This window comes from Falco punctatus (assembly GCF_963210335.1).
Source record: "Falco punctatus genome assembly, chromosome: 4".
NCBI classification, from domain to species: Eukaryota; Metazoa; Chordata; class Aves; order Falconiformes; family Falconidae; genus Falco; species Falco punctatus.
Window position 1 is genome coordinate 36288703 of NC_137583.1, and position 23955 is coordinate 36312657.

Sequence of the window (23955 nt, forward strand, 5' to 3'; positions counted from 1 at the left end):
GCACAAGCTCACCTCAGACGGTAGTCATCTGACACAATAGAATTCTTCATTGCTTTGGCTTTCGTTTATCTAGAAGGTACAAAGCACTGTATTTCTGAGAACTCTGTTTCGAAACCAAGCAGTATATAAAAAATGACTGGAGAATGTTTAACGTTTTTGGTAAAAATTGAATGCAAACTGCATTGCAATGACAATCTGTGTAGAAGTTTCAAGCCAACATGACATACACCAACTACAGTATTATTCTACTTCCATTGTCACAAGAGATACCATATGATATAATGCCACATGGACTGACTCCCTATTACAGCAGCATTTACAATGGGTAGAACTGGAAAAGAAAAAGGTTGTAAAGTTTATATTGTGGCATTTTCAAATTGACAGAAGTGATGATTTAAAAGAACTGCTACAAATATTACAGCTATCCAAAGACATTACAGGCAGTGAAATGTTAATATTGGGAGATCACTTATCTGGATAAAGCTTGACATTAACTTCTTTTGGCTGAAAAAATAAAAACCCTTGAGATGCTTTTCTGCAAAATGAGCACCAGATTTTCCAAACAGCTCAGCTTTTATCTAGACTTTCACAGAAACTAACCAGATACTAAGAACTCATTGAGGAAAATATAGGCTGATGGCAAAAGAAGACAAGATGCCTACCCCCATAAGTAAGACCTTCTAGTCTGTGCTAGAAAAACTTGGGAAAGAAGTACAGAAGTAGAGATGGTCAGACCTTTATGAAAAAATATTTATATTTATATTGAAACCTTTCATACTATTGGATTCTTTTCAACTCACGTTATTTCTCAGATTTAGATTGGATTCAGATGCAGTTTTTGATATGCCAGATGAACTGGACTGTGCAGCTTCTAAATACTCTAGGATGAATTTAGGCTCCAATTTCTATTCTTCTAACAACCACCACCAAAAAAAAAAAAAAAAAAAAAAAAAAAAAAAGTAGTAAAGGTTAGCAAAAGCTTATCATTCTTCATGAATGAGATTTTTCCGTAATTTCTTATTTTAGCTGGCTCTGACTGTGGGACAGCATGAGACATGAGAGAAAGGAGAGGTGAGGGTTAAAATAGAGGTAGCAGTTCTGCCAAGAACAGCAAACACACCCACGTTTGGGAATAGTAGGGTAATATTCTGATTATACCTATGTATTTTCCAACTGAACATTACATTGAGCATGAGGGGCTTTAGCTCAGCATGTATAATCTCATTCCCAAACTCACAGGTTACAGGAAATACCCATGATGGCACATTGCAACACATTCTTCCCCATCTCTGCCTTACTTCTGTAGAACATCTCTGGATTTCCTATCAAAGCAGCAGATAAACAGCTGAAGTCTTTGCCTTTGATAATACATTCTGCTGTTCTGTAAGAGTGTATTGGTAGGAGGACAAAACCAGCTGGTAATGTTCAATTCTTGTGAATGTGGATTTCATTAAGATTTCAGAATAGTTTTCCAGATTTCTTAGGACTCTGTACTGCCCTGTGTGAGAGACATTTCAGAATAGAGCAGAAGTCTGAGAAGATGCAGATGTACTGCAGGGGTTTAGAAGCAAGAAATCAAAACATTACAATAACTGTAGCACAGTGGTTCTTGTGCAACAAACAAGTAATTAAAATGTTTAAGCCAGCAATTTCAAAACCACAGGAGGTGATCAGCTCCTTTTCTCTCCCTAGAGCTGCAAGAGGTCCAAGAAGGAGCACGTGTATTACTTCCATTCTCTACACTGGAGCATCCTAGTTGAAATTTGGAGGGTGGGAAAGAGGAATGGGTTTATTTTAGGAATTGGCATAGGAGAAAAATAGTTTGGGGAACTTTCATTTGAGCATGTGACCACATCACCATTCTCAGCTTAACAATGAACATGTGGTCAAATCTGCTTCTTTGTTCTCAGTCCCCCGTTCACACAACCAGCCTCCTCCCTGCTGTGAAGCTTGGACAGTGGCTAACCCTGAGCTGCTGGGCTATACGTAACTCCAAGACTGGTTCAGCCAAAACTCCCAAACCAGACATGAAATTCCAACCTCGTAAGACTAAAAAAAGTGGCAGAAAATGAGGCACATAGAAGTGTTGCTTGAAATGGCCAGGTAATTTTAAAAGGTAAATGCTTGAAATACCAGGGCAAGCACAGTCTACTCTAGGAAAACAGTCATCTAATCAATTTTTTGTTGCTATCTGATGGTACATTTTATTTTCATCCCTACTTCATAGAAATTCTAAAGGATTTAACATTATATCTTGTTCAGCTACAGCAAGTGTTGGCAAAAGATTTATTTCAAAATACTCTTGTACCATTTAAAGAATTTTAATATTACAGTAGGTTTTGCAACATGACCTGATTTGGCCATGCTATTGAAACTCATAAGTGAAAAGTATAACCAGAGTTTGTTGTATATATAGGTAACAGCTAAAGTTTAACCAGAACCGAGTTAGTTCTGGGTACTTTTAAATTAAGCTGGCCAACCAACAGGACATGTATGCCCTTTCAAGACTAGTTGGTGTTGCTATCTTTAAAGTCTTCTACTCACAAAAGAAGCTTTTTCTGTGAGGAGATCAAAATGTTGCCATGCCATGAGGAACAGCTGAAATGATGGCATTTTCCCGAGGAAGTGCAATTAGTCAAGGATTTGCATAACCAAAAGGACAAATAAATTATTTCAAAAATCTTTGTAAAAACCTCAGTCTGAATCAGAAATTTCAGATTTCTGTTTTTCCTTGGTAAATGACACATTTTAAAATGAGAAGCAAAGCTCCATTTGTCAAAATCTGAATGAGTGACTGCACTTAAAATGTTTAAAAAATGTGAAAATGTGGAAGCAACACAGCTAATGAACCATGCAAAAGCATTTGAAGGATCTCAGTTACTTACTGCTGTTTCTTTTGAAGAAGAAGAGAAAAAAAAAATCAAAGAGGTGTTGTCAGGACTCATACACTTGAATAATAGTGGTGTTTGTATGATTTCCCTTTGCATTTCTCAATTGGTGTTTTATTTTCAAATCTAATGTTACAGGAAAAGATTTTCATTATTAAATGTCTTGGGTTTATATCAAATTAGGTATGATGGAGGAAGTCACTGTATGGACATTACTTGACACAATTAACATGGCCAGCTCATCCCATACACTGCAGTATTTTACACGCACACTATCTTACATGACTTGAATAATTACCTCCACAATTGAGTCAAACATTAGAACTTTTAGGAGGTTGTGTCAGTTTTCTTTAAAATTAAATACAAACAAAAGTACTTGATCAAAATGTTTCTGAATAAAATGAATAGGACAAAATTAGAGACGATGCCCAAATAGGGTTAAAGCAACGGTATGAGAAAACAAGTAGGAGTGTTCCTTGACAGCATCCACTGGAAATTAATCCCACCTCTATAAAATTATTTGATACTATAGTTAATGTAGAACACTTGGGATAGGAACAGTATGAGAACACTATAAAGGATAATAGTTGCCGTTCAACAGTTACGCAGAACATTTTTGCCGTTAGTTCTTCAGTATTTTTAACTGGAACGGAAGTGTTTTTGTTGAACTGCATCATGAACAAGACAGCGCTAAACCATGTAAAACGAAAACATTCATTAAAACTTCATGGAAATGTTGCAAAAAGCATAGCAAAGAGCCATGCAAATGTAACAGCTATAGTAAAACTGTGAAGTCCACTAAATGCAAGTCCTGAGGCTTGTATTACTGATTCACCCAAAAACTTTGAGTACAAGCACCACACATGAGGATACTACATGATATAATTGCCCTCTGAGACTCTCTGAAGATATTACAATAGATTTACTGGACCAATACACACATCGCAGTTACACTTATTTAATTTCCCAAGTGAGCCCTAGCAGAGCAGTCTTATTTGAATAACACTGACAACTTAGAGCTCTAAAAGCTTAAGAGTCATGCAGTGATTTACCTGGGAAACTTAGTTAAAAAGAGTGATGGGCATTCGTAGTCGTAACAGTACTGCACCTGGTTCTGATAGATCCTGAAGATGTGTTGCATTCTGCTTTGGACTCAGATTTTGTAAAGAAAAAGAAAGTGTGCACATCGGCCTATTCTTATTCAGGTCAGTATTTAGAACTACAGAATGAGTCAGGTTGGAATGACCTTCGGAGGTCCAGCCCAGAGTGAGCTTAAATCCTGTTGCTCAGGACCTTGTCCCATCAAATTTGGAATTACTTCCAAGGATGGAGATTCCACAACTTCTTTGGCCATTCTCTTACAGTATATCCTCTAACAATGTTGGTGTTCTTTTTTTTCCTAACCAGAATGTCTTACTTGTGCTCATTACCTCTTGCTCTATCATTTTTCTCCCCTGAACAATCTGGCTCCATCTTCTCTCCACCCTCCCGCCAGGGAGCTGAAGACCTCCTCTTGGTCTTTTCTTCTCGAGGCTGAACAAACCCATTCCCTCAAGCTCTCCTCACAATACATGTGCTCCAGGCCCCTGACCACTTTGGTGGCCCTCCACTGGACTCACTCCACTATTTCAACATCATTTGTGTAGTGGGGAGGCTCAGACTCTACACGGTATACTTTTCCGAGTGTGCAACAGGGAGGAATAACCACTTTTTAAACCTGTTCAAGTCACTGTCTGTCACAGATGCGCAGGGAAGGCTTTTCAGCCAGGTCTATGGTGCCTACTGAACAAGTGAGTTGGCGAAATGGCTGAAGGTTTTGCCTTTCGTCAGAGAGTGGCAGAACAAAGAGTTCTCCAACAGAGAGAAAAAAAAAAAGGCTCAAGGTCTGACTTCTGAACTAGATTCCCTTGCAGGAAAACTGGAAGGTCAGAGCTACAACTACTCAGCTGACACCTGGGGTGGAATCAATTTTCCTAAACATAGGCATCTCCTTCCTGCCACTTTAGACACCTTACAGTGGTTCACACACCTTCCTGGGGCTGGCAGATAGTCACAAGGCTTACGAAACCTCACCTTTCTGGGGAGGCAGCTGGAGGTGAGGCAGGAACGCCTCAGTGCCAGACACGGAGTCTGCAATGGCCACCTGTGGTTCCTGCAGGTCAGTGGTGGAGTCAGGGTGGCCACACCGACCCCCCCACGGAGGACTGCTCTGACTCGTACCATGTTCAGCAACTACAGCCGCTCTGGGGCAGGTGTACCTTTGGCATGCTCGTGGTGCATGGACCTGGCCTTGAACACGGACAGCATATTACATTAGCTCCAAGCAAATATGCAAGAAACCCATCAGCTGTATAAATGGCATGAAAAGCACAAACCCACAATTCCCTGGTTACAGCAAACATGACAGCTAGCCAGTCCTACAGAAGAGAGAAAAAGAAGGGAATGGCTCAGTCCTGTTGTAGCTGTTGGCTTCTTTCCTCTTGTCCTGAAAGGACAGCTGTAACAGGTAGACTGTCAGCTTGGGAATTCAGTTATCTAAGTCCACAGCACCAAGCCAGGCCTCTGCGTATTGCACATTTAGCCATTGCTTCAGAACTGCATCATGAAGATAGTAGCTTATAAGCACCTTTGACATTTGCCTTTCACAGTACTCTAAGAACTCTGACTATCTGAGTTGCTATTTTTTATGCGACTTTAAAAGACTGTAGTATCAGAACTGTGCTCTGGATACATCCATTTAGAAAGAGAATGTTACTTCAGTGAAATGAAGACTTCAGCAGAGCTTACAGCAATCTAAAAATAGTTATTTATTCTATATATTTATTCTGTGCCACTTACTGTTTATGCTCAGTTTAATAAACAGTTTACAAAGGATGACTAATACCAAATAGTTCAGACAGTACGATGTCTCACAAACTACACATTCCTGAATAAAGCTCCACCTGTTAAAAATCTAAGCAACAAGTATAAACTCACAGACAAAAAATGACAAAGCACACCCTTTCCTCTACCTCCAACCAAGCAGCTATATCTGAGCGACCACACAATAACTTGAGAATGCAATACAAAAGTCACAAAGATGGTATACACAGATGAGAGAAGAAAAAGCATATTTCATACTTATCTGATTACCACATGAATAACATTTTCAAGAGTATATCTCAAGGGAAGCATTTGCATTTTTAAAGTCTTAATCCCTTTTGTACAATAACTACATTGATTTCTTTTTTTCAGTTTCACCAAAAAGTAATAATTTCTGAGCATTTTAATTTCAGAGCTTTAGTCACTTTGATAAAGACATTCAATCAGCGTAAGTCACTTCCTGAATATATTTTTAGGATACTAAAAACTACTGGAAAGATGTATCACAATGCAGAAGACAGGAACATGATTGTAACAACTTTCAACAATTAACAATGCAGCCTATAATGGTTATTATGCAACTGTGGTGCTCTGTCACTTCTGGAGAGACACACAAGTTGAATTTTAAAAGGCATTGAATTCTAGACTGTTTTAGATAAATGTTGGAAGTCTGGTAGACTTGATGTTTATTTCTTAATTCGGCAAACATTCCTGCAGCAACAGTCTTTCACCAGTCAATATCTCCGTGCAGAAGGGATTAGTTAGTAAACAGTGATTCTCAGAAAGCCAGATACACTTGCTAAATGATACTGTTAGGTGAAGCTGCAGACATTTTGATTTCCCTGTCAGGATCATATTCAGACTCAGCATCTTTTTAAAACAAAAATAAGAGGGCCATGAGACCATTAAAAAAAGGCAAGGATCAATGTAACTCCTGAGAGTTTCAATTACTTCACTTACAAAGGTAATAGGTTTATTAAAACTCTTCTATCTGAACAGTTGTCTCTCTGTGGTTTCTAGTAATTACTGAGTCACATCATATTAGAGTTTACAAAATGCTTAGGAAGGGATTTTAAAACTTCATTAATCTCCTGGTCCCATCTTTGCCATATTACAGCAATGTTTAGGGGCAGGCAGTCTCCAATAAAATAACTCTGAAACTGCAGCAAGTTACACGTGCTAAATCTCATTCTTTACGTTGTGTAACATGCTGGAACACAATAATGAAACAGCAGTTAGATAAATTGCATTTAATCTAATAAGCATGTAGTCCACTCTAATCCTTAAGGAAATTCAGCATGGTACACTGACAGAGCTGCTTTCCAGGAGACATGAACACCGGTCAGGGAGAAAAATGAATTCTTCAGCTCAGACTCGGATATGAGAGCAAGTTTTTATGAGAGCAGTGAAAAAAGAGGAGGCATTACTCCTGGCTTTTCTTCTTCCTGTCTCAATTATTTGTTCCTGTTGTCAACAAAATGCCTCCAACATATTTAAGTGGTGCATATAGAGAAGCACACAGATACAAAATGTGCAGAGAATCCCTTCTCCCTCTCCTTGCCCATTACAGGAGAACCAATCTCAGCAATAAATTCAGCAAATCTGTCTACTGTACATCTCCTAAACTACTGGGCAAGAATGCATATTTTTTTTCCTTCTAGTTAAAATCTGAGATTCAGACAAGATATATCCTTACGTTTGCAAATGAATACTGCGTAAAAGCTCAGCAGCAGCGTTAGCAACAAAATGCATGAGCTTTTCTATTCCTAGCCCAACGCCTTATTCCAAAATCTAACATTTTTCCTCTCTTTCCCCCACATAAAATGAACATAGTCAACTTCTAGCTGTGAATGAGTTACAAACATCATCAAATGGACAGATTTGGCCGCTGTTCTCTAAACAGATGCACTTACAAACTCTGCTGACCTTTGACAGGGAAATGGATTTCATTAAGCCACCATTTACTATGCTTCTTGTGCTTATTGACACAATAAAGCTGCAATTTGCCTCCTAGAGTTTTGTCAGTTACTGCAGCAGAATGTCAAGCTGAAGGGCTGTGGTCAATCAGCTCAAGCCCATCCCCCATCCTCCCCTTGCTTTGTAACAGTAGCTGTAAATCTTCCTGTGCGGAGCTTGAGGGAATGCATTTTGTTGAACCTAAATAGTGGGAACTTAGTCAAGCACATAATTCTTCCTGAACAACACAGTGACTATCACAGCAGTAATGCTATAGGAAACAGAAAGTGATTTCAGGCAAGTGAAACAAATATTTTGAAACTTTGCTCAAACCACAGAAAGGTAGAATGACTGCTGGCAGTAACTGCATCTGTATGGAAAATGTATACAGATTATTTTTTTTTCCTGCTCAAAGAACCTTCCATTTTCTTAGCAAATGTAGAGTAATTTTGGCTTCCCTGCTACTTGAACAGCCCTTTTTTAATATATTTATAATTCTTATTCAGTCAAATACTGGCAGAAAGACCAATGAGGCAAGAGCAGAAAATAAAATGTTAAATAGACTTGGTTTGAGGCTGCTTGACCTCTCCATCCTTATGGCTCTGTCCTTCTGCTTGTTGCTATCCCATACCTCTTTACACCAGCTTGTGTCTTCCAAGAATTTTCAGCAATCCCACAGATATTCCCACTAATGCTTGACAATATTGACCTCAAACTCAGATCCCTTTCCAGTGACTGTTCAGTTCCAGTTCAGCTGCCAACTTCTCTATTGCTTCTTTCAGCCTATGCAACTATTTTTAACATTAAAGAAATAAACAAACATGGGAAGGAACATTGCAACCTTAAGTATGCTAGTACTAGATGAGATCCTTTGTTACTTACATCTGTTTTACTTTTTCCTGTAGTGTGCCTCATTGTATTCTTTAAACATTACACAGACAAATTAGGTCTGCACACTGAACTTTGGGCTCTCGGCTTCCTGCGCTCTTTTGTTCTCCAATTCATCTGTCTCTGAGTTCTCTACCAGCACCCGTCACCATAGAAACTGAGCACGTTTCAGTGATTACATTTGGTGTATTATATAAAACTTCAGATATAGTAAGAAAGCTTTATGGAAGATTTGTAGGTGGGCCTCAAAGATGATCAGCATCTGAAAGTCCATTCTGCTGTGAGCCCAGTGCTCTGTGTACTGTCACCTCAGGCTTGTCAGGTACTGGGATTTTCTCAAGCCTGGCTGGCATGGTAAAGTGAGATCTGCTGCAGCAGCTTAACCTGCTGGCTGCTCAGAAGATCAGAGAGAAGAGAAGAGGCTAGAAGCCAGGAGCTGGACCAGAATGCAAAATGGGATGTATATGAAAAACGGTGTTAAGAAGACATCAGGCCCCTACCTGCTCTTGAAAATACTGTAGCATTAGCATGGGGGGAGATGCGCTGGTCAAAATGAGCAGTGCTATGACTGTCATGCATGCTGGCAACCCTAAAAAAAGATTTTCTTTGTGGACATTGGGGAAAGCTGCCGCCCAAACAGTATTGCCGGTTTTACCGTTTTCACCATCGTTCTCAGTACGAAAAAGGATCTTGGCCATTACAGTAGAGCACTATCTCCTCAGTTACCAGCAGCTCGTTGCTAACATGGAAGCTACTCAAAGGCCAGGTAGGCTGTGCTGGGGTACAGACTTGTATCGTCAGCCAGGAGGCAACAGGCTCTAACGGCAGTCTCCGTGTTACAGCTTCGGTTTAGCAAGGTGTTAGGCACATGCTTGACTAAGCAAATGACTAATACCACCAACTTCAGGCTCTTCAATGAAAAAAAGCCACAGAAGACCCACCTCTGCTAGTCTTATCAGCCTGTCAGAAGCATTTGCTTGCTGAGAATCACAGTGTAACAATAAAACAAATACTAATGTGAATAATAATTGTGCAATCAGGCTCCAGGTATGCAAAAAACTGCATGGATGGGCAATTACGTCTGCTCTCACAGGATCCTGATGCTGTGCATAGGTGCTGCATTCCTGCAACTTGCCAAAAGCTGTAGGAGTAACGCAGCTGCTCATATATTTCAGCTTAACAAAACAGATAATCTCAAGACTATTATTAAAATAATTTCAAGTGGATGTAAAAGTGATCCTTAATTAATGGGAATGATTCAGTGTGTACTTTTGTGGAATACCAGTCTACACTTATTTTTGAACCAGAAGAGGAAAAATGTCAGAGTTGAGAAGTATGTTGCTTAATTCACCTTGTGTAGAACATATTACTTAGAACAATAGGAAGATGGAGATGCAAGAATATTTTAAAATAGGAATGTATGTCAGTGTTTTCTGGTCAGGAACATGAAACTCCCCCAGTATGGCACAACAGGTGTAGGAACACCAAGCTGGTATGCTCCAGATTTTTTAGTAGAAGATGATGATTTCACATGGGACATTTTAACCTTTTCCAGAAATATTCTGTATTGAACTTACAGCTTTTGTATTTTTTAACAGCTTTTCCACATAGCCATTTTTCCTGAGGCCACTGTAGTGTGAGCCAAGAAAATGCTTTACGAGCATTAAGCAAAACCAGAGGAAATAAAAAAAATATATACTTTTTGCCCATCTACTAGCTCCCAACACATAACACAGAAGTTCCATTTCACATGAGATGGTACTCATGTCATCGGCATTTATGTAATTCTCTGGGCCAGAATCTGCCCTCATCTGAGTTCCCTCTTTTCCCCTGTGTAAATGACAGCAGTCCAGCCGTGGCTGAATGAAAGTGCAAAATATTCCAAGCACAGTATTGAAAAAGTTAGAGAGGGGAAAGACAATATTTTAGTGCAGAATCCAAATTATACTAAGGTAAACAAATGCTGCTTGTGACCATTAAACATGCATATGAAATTTGATAGGTAATTAGTCACAATACACATGCGCTAACCATTTTACAAAATAAAATATCTCAAGTTACTATGCATTTTGATCATTCCTATTAGAGAAAGAAGTTAATGTTCTAAGCAGCTGATTTTAAATATCTGTCCCCAGGGAAGAAGGTACTTTAGAGATAGGTTGATAAATTATCCCACCACACAATAAAACAACAAGCCCTGGGTGCAAAATGCTGCTAGATCAGTATCTGACATCCATTGTGTACCGGCACAAAGACTTTACAAGATTTAGAGCAATGAAAAATGATAACCTGTATGTGCACTTAACACACGCTGCTCAACAGAATAAACCACAATATTTACCACAGCAAATGCAGCATCGGAATAGCAAACACTGAGGATGTCTTTTCTGCTGGCAGTAGTAAGGGCTGAAGAGCTCCACAGACACCTGTGGGACAGCCTTCCCGTGGCTGCCCTGGGAGGGGTGCTGAGCCCCAGCCCAGAATAAAGCAGCCTTTGCTCAGTGGGTCACAGGGACGTCGCAGGCTGGGTTGGGAAAGGCAAGGCATGAGCAGCAGAAGGGTAATAGCACCACCAGCACAAGGGAGAAAGAACCACACTGACAAAAGCTAGTGAGGACTCGCTGTAGCTATTGCTCTCCCATTTCTAGTGGGTGAAAGTCCTGGAGTATTGTGCACAGTCCCAGCTCTCACCTGTGCCTCTCCCAGCACTGGGAACAGGGTGCTGGTATCAACAGTCAGAGCTGCGTGCTCTGATCCTTTCGGTTGCTTTTCCAAAAGAGAGGTGAGGCAACAGCTGGGAAATTGCCCACCCTTCCTTCCTACTTTCCTTCCTTCCTTCCTTGTAGAGATGGAGGAAGCAGAAGGTAGAGTCTCTCCTTTTATGCTTTCCTTGTATCATTCATTCTCCACTCTGTGAGATGTGATGAGGGTGAGGCAGTTTCAGCTTAAATTGGACCTTACACTGAAGCCCAATGCAAGTGTCAGTGAACACAAAAATAAATTCCTTCTAATCGAGTAAGTAGGCTTCAGGTGCCTGTTGGAGTGCCACAAGCCCCCAGACCTGCCTGCAGGAGTTAGCACTGCAGCAGTTACAGTGGCATGGGTTCCCGTCTGCCACAACAAACTACTGCAAACATTGAGGCAGATAAAACCAGTTTGTTTACAGGTCGTAGATGTCTAGTGGATAAAAAAAAAACACCTTTTGATTTATAATGCAAGTTGTATAACATATATTTGTGTAAAAATTGAGGCAAAAATATTGGACATCATAGAATCACCTTTCCAAATATAACCAACCACAAAGAATTTTTAGCAATTCAGAAGAGAATTTTTTAAAAAAACAGACGTGGAGATTTACAACAGATCTGTATCTCTTAGTGCTACTGTTACCTTAAAAAACTTCCATAAAACTACCCGTTTCACCCTACTCAGTGCCTAACAACTATTTCTTCCCCCACTTTTCTCCCTTCATTTGGAAGTTATTTGAAGTTAACAGTAGTGGCAACATCATTACAGTAACCAGCAGCTTCTGATCTGTGCTTTAAAGATGCAAGATCTCTTGCAGAGAAAATAATCAGCATGAAGCAGGCATCAGAAATCATTTGAGTAATACACAGAAGATGAACAGCTACCTTCAGCACAGAGACTAACTTTTCTATGTTAGAAGTGAATGATTAAAGCGCCTGAAAAAGAAGCAAGTGAAAATAAATAGTCAAAGCAGGATGAAGACTACATTGCAGAGAGCCTCAATATCTTTCTCTCTGTGTAAGGGAAGATGGTGTGTGAGTAACTACAGAAGGCTCAGGTAGGAAATGAGCCCCCTACATTCTGAAAAAGAGAGAGGAATAAAAAGAATGGAGCTGCAAGGCACCGAGACTGGGTGCTGGCAAGGGAAATCACCTATGAATTAAATGACGCTGAATTCACAGTAATGACATGGAAAACCTTCTGCATTATGCAGTGAGAGACAGAGGGAAGTACAAGGCACAATTGTAGTCTAAAGCAGAATAAAGCAACTAGAGTGAGTCTGTTGATGTGAAGAGAAAAATAAAGCGATAGTTTTCAATAGGAACGTTTCTCTCTGTTAGTGTCATCATCCCAACACATTTACTGACCATCCAGCTTAGAGACTTGTCTTCACTATTGCCATGACACCATTCTATTTACAGTCATTACTCTGACATTGCACTCTACATGCACAAAACACCAGGAAATATAAATATCACTTCCATGAAGTTTAACAGCCTTTTCATTTGTCTGCCTGGACATCTGGACATGGCATGGGAGGGACTGATTCTCCATTCTTACTGGTGGAGAAAAGGAATAGTAAATCTGCATTGCTGAGCAGCAGTAAATTTGGTACTTGATGTTAAAAAGCATGTTATAATAAGGGTATTGATGAGATCCTCTAAGTTTCAAAATCTTTTAGGATACCTCCTCTTTTTTTTTTTTTTTTTTGGTGTGTGTGTAACAGCTTAAAACACAGTCTAGTCACTCACTCAGACATTTTATCAGCATTTGCTGAGTTTAAGTGCAAGTCCACTTGCGACAGCATTTTGTCTGCCAAAAGTACCTGCATCATATGATTCACTAGACAGAAGACAAAAAAAGTAGTTATCAAAGGGCAATGTCAGTGTTTCCTGAGCAATAAAACTCAGTCTCATCAATAACCTGTACCCAAAGCCCCCAAAATGGTCCCAAGTAACAAATAAAAAAAATCATTGCCTGTTGAATCAAGGCTTGATAGGATTGCCAGAGAGAGCACTGCAAAGCAGAAAAGCTAAACAAAATCAGATGTAGTTCACAATTACGTAAGGATGAACAGAGCTCACTGGGATTAGACTGATTTCCTGCTATCTCCCTTATCATAGTAGGATTCTCATCACAAAAAATAACTTCACTAGACAGAACTCTGTAAAAGAAAGAAAAAACTGATCTCACAAAGAAAAACAAAATTCTGTTTATTTTTTAAAAGGAAAAAGACTCAACATAGCAAAATAAAACAATGATAGCTGATAGGGTCAGTCCTGCAGGTATTTTGTATAAGAACTTCTGATGCTGTGCAGTACATAAAGTATCCATAGGAACACACATGGCATTTGCATGTACTGGAAAATTACAAAGGAAATGAAAAAATAACATAAGTGAAACAGAGGAAGCAGTATTGGAAGGTGCAGTTCTTGTGGACACTTTCTGACTGGACTTTTCCCGAAGCCAAAACTAGGTCCAAAGTTAGTATTTCATCTACAGTCTCATTTTTCCCTGTGCTTTACACTGCCGTTAAAAGATAACTGATCAGCACAGAGATGAAACCTTCGAGGGCTGCCACTTCCCTAACCTGTGAATCTTTAGAATGTAAATAGGCACCAAATGGCGAGTGCTTTGTTGGGACCTACCAGGAAAGGAATGACTCTCCCATCAATACACATCATTTTGTCTTGTCGTTGCTATGCTAGGCTGTATTAGCTGTTATTGTATTGTCCATACTACAGAGCACGATTCATGAGTTATAACTGCTACAGATGTAATTCCATAAATAATTTTCACCTCAGAAGCAGAGCTGACCTGCCCTTGTCCTCACCACTTTCCCCTCTGCCCTGTGTTGCTCTTAAAAACAAAAAAATAATAATTTAGACGTGATAATTTCATGAGCCATTTTACTGCATAGACCCAGAAACAGTTGCATCTGTGCAACTGAGCGGATGGTAAACTGCACCATGGCAGGACAAATAAAAGGCTGGGGAAGAGTGGGAGCATCTGGGATAGGCTTTGGTAGCAATATGAGTTGCAACAAAACAGACAAAGATGTGAGCAGAATTTTACTTTGTCTTGTTTCCTTCTACAGAGAAGAATTTGAGATGAAAAGATGAACGGGTGAGAACCTTTAACTATGCCAAAATCCGAGCGTTTCAAAAATGAACCAGCGGAAACAGGCAGTTACACTCCTTGTGCATTAGCTGTGATGGCATGTTAATCTTAACACACAGCCCAGGGTGAATAAACAAGTGCAAGGAACGTAGATGTGAAAATAGCTAAAGAAAAAAATGCTTAAGAAAACTCCACATATATCAATTAACTATTTGCTCAGAACAGATTTATTTCCAACCAAGCACTCCAGAAGTCCAGTCTGGATCTCAGAAGAGGTATGGGAGAGAACTTGCTTTCTCAGAAATTGATGTGAAACTGTAACATTATTTTTTTTTCGAAAGTTCTGTGTAGGTTGAATAAACTTTTCTGAGCGATACTGAGGACCAGTATTAGAATTATTACAAGTGCTGAAGTTTCTGGTTGCTAAGATGCACTGATCTCTCTCAGGGAGCACATTGATTATCTGACATATCTTTCAGAAAAGCAAGAATGCAAAACACAGCCATTTGGAAATTAATATGCAGTCCTTTCAGTGGAGGAGTTTCAGATTTAAGTGGCTATAGCCCACTAGGTAAATGTCATCCTCAAATGGGCATCAAAATCAAATCTGAGGAAATTTGCCATTTATTTCTGTCTCCTATAAAAATATAAGGGCTTGGTAATTCACGTTGATTGTAAGTCTTTACCACCACTTACAATAACTATGTTTGGCAACTAGTAGCATTTGGGGAGCAGTTTGTGCACATTCTGTATCGATGTTATGAAATTTGTAAAGCAGATGGAGTCTCTCTGCTACCGCAACCTAAACACCCCTGTGGCTCTTATTTGTCAAATACACACATTGCACAAACATCCTGATTGCCTCTGTCATCAAGGAAATCAATAATATCCCGAGTCCTCAGCAAGAGCCCTTCTCAATCTTTTGTAGCGTGTGGCATTTCTGTGACTGAGGCATATGAACAGAAGATGCTTATAGTGTCACTGCCCAGGCTAACCAGTGTCCTATGGATGGCCACTTGGCTTGACAGATGATTTCTTAAGGAACATATTCAATAATAAGATCGTATGAACAAGCACATGAAATACTGTGGTTTTACTGTAAATTTGGGTAGCTGAGCAAATGAGACAAAGGTCCAATGGGTGAGCGTATCGCTGTTTTATATGCCACAGCTGTGTGGCTTCTTAATAGCTCTGCTCTCCACAGCAGAGCTTAAGATTTCCCAGTTGACTTTACTGCTATATTTAACCAACTAAATATAGAGAATACTCGACTCAGATTTGTAGAGTGCCAGTGCACTATTTCTCACAAGATATCCATACTAGCACATACAATTTATGCCCTGGCATAACACTGTGTGATATGTCTGGGGATGAAACCCCCAAAGTGCCCTTGGGGTTCTCCCCTGGCAGCCAGCAACGCGCCGAGGGATGTGCAGGCAGGGACAGAGCACTTCACTGCTGCCCATATAGACTCACCAGGAGACTCTTACTCTGTTAAGTGACATTTCCTTAATCTAATTCTAGTAACATTTCCCACATTTATAATTGTATAATTATCCACTAGACTAGTGACAGGCAAGGGTTGTTTTTAATTGGATGGTAGGTTTTGGTGGATTTTTGTAATTCCGATTAATATTTCTCACTATAGTAAATAGACGTTTATTGAAGCAGTTGCGTTTTCCTTCCTTGCAGAGCTGAGTCTTCTGCCTCCCTAACTCCACCTCTCAGGGATCCCTAGTAGATGTTTCGTGTTTGTCCTTTTTTTCTGGAGGGGTGGGTGTGGGGTTGGGGGCGGGGGAACGCCAGGCGAGCTGCTCTGCTTTACACATCACCTTTGGGATACAAGACAGACTGGTCAGGAAGGTAACTTCTGCTCCTTGCTGATCTTGAGAAAAGAGTTTATTCCTTTGCCTTGCTTGGCTTGGAACCACGCAGGTAGGAGTAGCACTACGATTACAACACCCTTCGGTGCATATTCCCTGGAAAAAACCCTTACTGCGATAAGGTGATGTGTATGGGAAGCACTCTAATCAACAAGGATTTGCAGGACTGAATGTTTGCTTTTGGCATCAGGCCCTTAAACCCTGGCCTGCTTCATGTCTTTAGACCTATGCAGCCAGTGAAACTACACTGTATTTTATGAATACAAGCATCAGATTTAAGTTCTTTTCTGGTATAATTTTTGTCTTCAAAAAAAAAAACCCAATAATTCTTAAAAGCACTAAGATTTGTCACAGTTTTGCCTTAATTATAAATTCAGGTTTTCTTTTTTTTTTCTGAGGAACTTATAATGAAACAAGCATTATTTCTGATCTTCTTTGGCTTTTCAGCTGTGATAGTACCAAAACACAGAAAAACGTCAATATATTCTGTAACATGTTGTAACAACTTGGCATTCTGTACTTTTCTTTACAAATGAGACAGAAAAGAAAATATTGATGCCTTACATGAAGCATATTTTATGCATTAAAACCACCACAATTCAAAAGGACTCCTTTTTTAACAAACCCTTAGGGAGTGCACATGGTTAACAAGGTAACTAGATTTTTCAGACTCAGGCTCCGTTGGAGCAGCAGTGTTGATTCTGTGTTAGCTGGAAAAACACTACAGATAATGCAGAGAGTGGATGCAACACGGATATGAGACAGATTTTGATATATCCGCATCTGCATCTAACAGTGGTTGGGCTCCTTGTATTTCTCACATACATTCTCTTTGCTGTAATCTTTCTTTTACACAAGGAGATTAAAGTAAATCACTGGGACATGGATCAGCATGATTTACCAATTACATTGAACTTTGTATTTGACTTTTTTTTTTGCTTTAATGTTTAATGTTCAGCGTTTTAACTAAAAAAAATAATAATAATCAGTATGAGCTTTAGGTCTAATTTGTGACGTGTCCTGGCTAAACATGGTTCCATAAGAAGAACTTCCATTCTGGAGAGTGGAAGACAGACCGTACCTTTCATGTAATTTCGTATCATCCAAATGTCACAGAGCAATGGTCATTGCACACGTGTTTTATAAAGCATTCACCTGAGTTATGCCTGGGACTTGACTCAGGTAAGAATGTGGTAACAGAATATATGACAAAAACGACAGCAAAATACAAGAAATACCCTTAAGGTAGTGCGTGATTTTTTTATGCTTTTCTTAATTCAACCCATAAAAAGAAAGGCAGTCAGAAAAAACCACACAGCCATTAATTCAAGCATATAAGCATAAAATATTCTGCAAAAAAGACTTTAGCTCTCACTATACTGTTCCTCCTGTCCATCCATTTGTTCAGTAAAGAAGCAAAACTGCTTTATAGCTAGAAATACAACTGCCGTATTGTAGGCTGTTATATTAATTGTTATTTTTTGCAAATGTCCAACTACTTGAGAGCATTTGTAGAGTTAAGTTATATACCAAAAGATAACCTAAACATAATTCAAGAAATAAGTTATGCTAGAAATTGGAAAACCCAATATCCACTTAGACAACAAAACGCTACTATGTGATTAAGGGTGGAATATTTACTCTTGGGAGCACAGAGCCTGAGGGTTTCCAGGACACTTGGAGGGAGTGGTGGCAGAGCAGCACTGAAGTTGAAGGAGAGATCAGGAGTGCAAACACACAGCAGATAAATCCCTCTCCCACAGAATCATTGCCTTATCAAAACTGTGAATCAGTCTCTGACTGCTGGCAGAGCCTAAGTACCTATTTTTTTCAGTGTTCCTAGTTTCTCCATATTCATCTCAGAAAAAATGATAACATTTCTCCCTACCTGTGAAACAAGGTCATTTTTCTAAAAACAATGTGAAAACTTTTTTTTCTAACTCTACTCACGTACATCAGGGAACTAATACTCAAACAGCTGTGGGTACTTTGACACTAAGATACATCTCTCCAATATAAAATCCGTATTTCTCAATAACAGATTTGAAAAGAGCAGTAGGGCTTTCCTCGTCTTCCAACCTGTACTATCATGGTAACTTTTAGGTAGTCACAGAATAGGTGGGGATGGCCCATCATTTCCTGATCTGGTCAAGTACTTCAGTAAGCACTTATGAATTATTAAGCAGTGGTTTAGAAATTAAAACACCTTTGCTTTTTAGAATAGCAGATTATCTGACTTTAGTGTGCCACTTACAAGCAGGAGTTGAAGCAGAGATCGAGTAGATGCACTTCTGGAGGAGATCACAATGTTCACTGCAGTGGCTGCCAAGCAGGCAATGGCACCAGTGGATCATTCACTGCTGGGGGGAATTGTTAGCCCATTAACTGTCCTTTGGCAGCCCTTTGTGTATTGTGCGTTTTCATCTTCACAGCTTCACCTACCCCTATATAGAGGTCATCAATAATTAACTGGGACGGCTACTAGATCTGCAAAACTAATACGCTTTTCTCCTCTTCTGATAAAAGTAGAAAAGGTGCACCAGGAGCAAAGGTCAGTCAGCTGGAGCACTTCTTGCTTTTAAACAGCAAGTATTTTCACTTCCTTCCATCCAAGTACATCAAGCAGTGGCCAGACTTAAGCAATTAAACTTATTTTCTGAAGTAGGTGGTTTAGAAGGAAAGAGGTTTTCTGAAGGAGTGCGTGTGGACCTGCCTTAGAAACATGCACACAGATGATCATTCAAGGGAGAATGGTTAAATCCACATATTTTTAACATAGGAAGTTCATTTTCACCTGTAGTAAAGAGGAATTAGATAAAGAGATTACAAAGAAAACAACTGTAAGAGATATCAGTGGAAGAATAAAGAGCAGGGACACCTTGGCAAGTTTATAAACTGCCTGTTCCAAAAAGGAATCAAACTGTTGTACTCTCTTGAAATCTGGTTTGGTTTAAGCATGTTGCCATCATCCTGCCCCTCTGCAGTCTGTTAATAAGCACATGCACAAAACCCTATACTTCCTCACGCTCTCTTTTTCTGACAGTCAAGAGTTTTTGTTTTTTCTTTTAAAAAAGGTAGCTTATTGTCTAATGCTGAACCTCAATAATTTGTTAGAAAAAACTGAAGCTGAAAAGATGTTTTCCTTTTTGGGACTCTCTTATAAATTCTCTGTACTTTCACAGTCCATCCTATCCCTAAAAGGTAATGTATCAGACAGAAGGATAAGGAAATCAGAGAGTTATACTAACTCAGTTATCCAAACAGGGTGGCTGCCTGTCTCTTTTAAGATGCTCACTTTAAGAAATCTAATAAATCTCTAGTAAAGAGATTATATAAATGTCAATACTTACTGTTGCCAAAAGAATATCAAACACTGACATAAAAGAGCAGGTATAGGGCAAATTTCACTGTTTCTGTAATGCATTTTTCACATACAATTGTTTTGTATTATTTATACTTTGAGATGGCTCTCACTTACTTAGACACGTGCCAAGCCCCATGAAATGCTTTTCTGCTTTGTGACAATTTATATGCCGATGTGAAGTTAATCTCAGTTCACCATGTCCCTTCACAGATATTATAACTCATATTTATGATGTTTTTCTCAGCTTGCTACAACATGCATACTTGTACCTATCAACTCACATTGCAGGAGTGTAGGGTCTGTGTAGCCCCACTGGGGAAAAGGTATACAGAAATCACCTTCCTTTTTCTAGAGAATACAGACTAATGATTTAAATATACATATATATTTACAAGTATAAACCACCTTTTCCAATATGTTATTATGTTTGGGTAGCCATATTTCAAAGCTACAAGCAACAGTAGAAAATGGGGTTACCTTACTAAGAACTACATGTTTTTCATCAGGGCATGATGCTGCATATAGATGCAGGGCTCTAATATCTTTCAAGTTACAAGGATTTAGCATTCCACATAAAGCTTCTCCTTAGACTTTACTCCTTAGATGGACTATTCAGAGATTTTATTCTGTTGTCATTATATTAATGATCAATAAAGTAAAATTTTAGAAAGAATTTAGGTTTGGCATAACATACATTAATTGGGGGGTGGGGAGGCCAGTCACACATTGACATATCAAGTTTTATAATGAAGATTACCACTGATCTTAGATGAAGGAACACTGTGCTAGACCACACCCATGGAATTCCAGGGAATATATCTTTTTGGTTTGGCTAGGACCAAGTGATGTATACAAGCAAGTATAATGATATGAGCCTAAGAACCTTTCCCAATGGAAAGACTCATAGAACACCTCCCCCATATAGTCACTCAACCCACTAAGAAAAATAAAAAAAATCTTGTTTAGCATATCTTTTTCGTCATTCTGTAATATTTCTGTATATAGTATCAAGAATCAAGGCTGCTTTTTCCTTTACAACAACACCAGCTTAGAAATTCATCTGTGTTCAAGATAACACTCTAAAGCAATATGCGTAAGTGATTTCTCTCGGGTGATACAACAGACACAAGAATTGACAAAGAATCTATTCAAGCTGTTACATGGGAGTTGATACCTAGCTATACCGAAATGAGAGAAACATGGTCCAGAATGACTGTGAGAACAGAATTTAAAATTCCTTGGGCTGCTGCCCATGACGTGAGCCCACACAGTGTGAGCACCAAGCAGATTGTCTTGGGAGAGTCTATGCTTCAGTGTTCACAGTCTCAGGTGGAAAATGGAAATTTCACACCACTTCATTAGTTACGAACACAGTACACCAACTCTTGCCCTTCAGCATCCTCATTAATGTGAAGTAACTGTAGAATTCAACAGAACTGTACCTCGTACTAGAGATGGGAGTATTTGGCCCTGATAGCTTTAGAAGAACCTCAATGACAAAAAGAAGACAAAGAAAAACTCTTTTTTTTGGGGGGAACACTAATCAGTGAGACTTCTTAATATTTAAGAATATTTCTTTCCTGGCATGATTTTTCACAGTTTTTGTTTTTCAGCTTATGCAGTAACAAGCTCCCTAGCTCCTCCGAGCCCCAACCTTTCCTTAATTTTCTGCAGCAGGCCAGGCAGTGCAATAAAAATGGATGAAGTCTTTCTGTATTATTTTAGGTACAGTTGAGTACAGGGCAGAACTACACTTTTTCCTCAATGTGCCTTCTTGCTGTAGAAGGAATTCATGCCATCTACATGTTCAATAGCCCAGGGTAAGCAGCAGGGACAGGGGAGCCAGCATTTACCCAGGATTAAAGCTGATACAGAACTTGCAAGCACATACATACACTTCTCACAGAAAACTAAGATGCACTCTAACATAGTTTGCCCTCTTTTAACTTCAGCAAATTAAAGGTTTTATGGGGAAACACTTTCCAAGAAGCAAGTGAGTTGTGCTGATGAATCTCAATTATTTGCTAATGAGATGTGTAATTCCTAACCACCATTCTGGAAATGTACCTCGTACCGTTTGAACATATCTTTGTGTTCTCTAAGGGTGAGCAAATTTCCCTGAACCTTGAAATGAGCTGGTAGAAGGAATCAGTACTTCACGCTTCCTGGGAAAAACCTAGATCACATGGAACTATATCAAAGTAGCAACTGGTGTGGGCAGGGAATGATCATAACGGTGTGAGGCTGAAAACTTTATTTTAGACTCCTGCGTAATTGCCACAAGAAGAGAATCTCACTGACATGAGGCTGAGAAGAGGCAAAAGTGAATGTGCTGCCATTTATTTATTTTTAAATGGAACAGACAGTTCAGAAATTGAATGGTTGTGCACAGCTGGCAAAGTATGGACAGAAAAATAATCAAAGAAAGAAATGGAAAGGAAGGGGAGAGGGGGAGCATGAGAGAGAGGGAAAGAGAGTTAGTTTGCAAGTAAAATCACCAAAATGGAAATGCAGCCTCAAAATACAGGAGTACTCATGTGGAAGATGCATGACCTTATAAAAGATAACTAAAGGTACTAGAAATAGAATCAAACAAAAAAAGAAGTCATATTATTAAGTAATCTGACAGTAATTATTACTTTGCTTATTGGTTAAATGGGTTTGCATAGTAAATACAGTTTTATACATAAAATGAAACATTTTGGCTTGGTAATATTAGAAAAAGACAGTAACATTTGAAAGCTGAATTTGACTGCTATGTACTTCAGTCAAAGTGTCTTCTGATGTGTCACTGTTGTTAAAACATGCCCAAAAAAGGTAGCAATCACAGGAGAAGTGAGAGGTCTAATAATTAATAGCAATGATGTAGTTGCATAAGTTTGTTTATTTACTAAGAACTAAAATGTCACTAGGAACAAAGGCTTTGCAACGGACTGTTAAAACGAGTTAAGCTGAAATAAGAATGAAACTTCTGAAGACAACAGTTAGTGGGTAACTCTATGTGGTTAGAGTAATTTCTTCAGTACCTGCATTACCCCAAGAAATTCACACTTCTGAAAGTAACCTGTCTCCTGGAGATCTCTAGTTTTCTTTGGAAGTTACCCTGGATCAGTTTTGAAGAACCATCAAAAGAGATTTTGGGAAGTGAAGTATCAGCATATTTGAGAATATTTAGAGGATAAGGCCAAGATACCTGAAGGAAACTCTCTCTAAAATCACAGCTTCCTTGCAGACTCTGGTACGACCACCATCATATGTCAGTCTCATGTGTGAATCCCCACTAAATACTGGTCTAGAGCACTGTAACTCTATTAGAGAAAGAGAATTGCTGGGAATCTTGTCTCCTTTAATTCACATTAGTCAAAGTCTACCCACACAGTAAAATCAAGTAATGATATGTTTTTAAAATGAATGAAAAGAAAAAAAAATTATCAAAGTTGTACTTGCTGTGAATTTGGAGGTGATAAACACAGTAGATTAAAGCCAAAATATATTTATCTTCTTCTGTTTTCCATTTGCTAGCTGTTCTCATACACGTAACTTACCCTGCAGAAATCTACAAAAACAAATCCATGCATATTTTCTCATATTAAACTTCTTAAAAACAAATAACTGTCTGTAGGGTTAGCTCTTTCCCTAAGGCTAATTAAGAGTTAAAGTACTCTGAGAAGTTATCTTTGTAAATTATAGCTATTGTATGCTGTTAAATGTCAATTACTAGAGTAAGCTGATTCCTGCTGCATATTTATTAAGATTAATTTACAAGGTATATTGAAGGAATTATTGAACATTTAAAAATGTTAATAGATACAATTACTAATAAATCATCCTGACAACAAAAAAGTCCCTGCTGTTCTTCAATAAGACCATGAAGCTCATTAAATCTTCCAAATGAAACTATGACTGTTCTGTCAGATACAGAACTGGTGTTTCTTAGCTACTGCACTGAAGCCGAATGGTCTCAACTGTACAGGGATGCTGCATAGTGTCAGTGTGGTAATATTCAATATATATAATGTGCTGAAGAGTCTCTTCCCTCTGGCTGCCTGCCATTTCTGCCTGCATTTGGTGATACCTTGCCTCCAAAATTCCCAGTTCGTGTTTCTGTAACAGGGGAGACCAGCCTGAAGGGATGCAGAAGGAATTACCTCTAGAAGTTAGCTGACAGGCAAGGGCTTAGGAAATTCCAGTGTCAAAGATGAAAAAAGTATTTCCAAAGCCCACTGTCAGAGTAGATTTTCAGTAT

At 39.0% G+C, this 23955-nt stretch overlaps 1 protein-coding gene and 1 long non-coding RNA gene across 2 annotated transcripts in view; one reads left to right on the plus strand and one right to left on the minus strand.

The window, feature by feature from the left end:
- The window catches only part of SHISA9 (shisa family member 9), a 196749-nt gene that overhangs the window by 118867 nt on the left and 53927 nt on the right, over window positions 1-23955 (plus strand).
- Window positions 1-23955, minus strand: part of LOC308062262 — a 249541-nt gene that overhangs the window by 88362 nt on the left and 137224 nt on the right. The window lies entirely within an intron of this gene.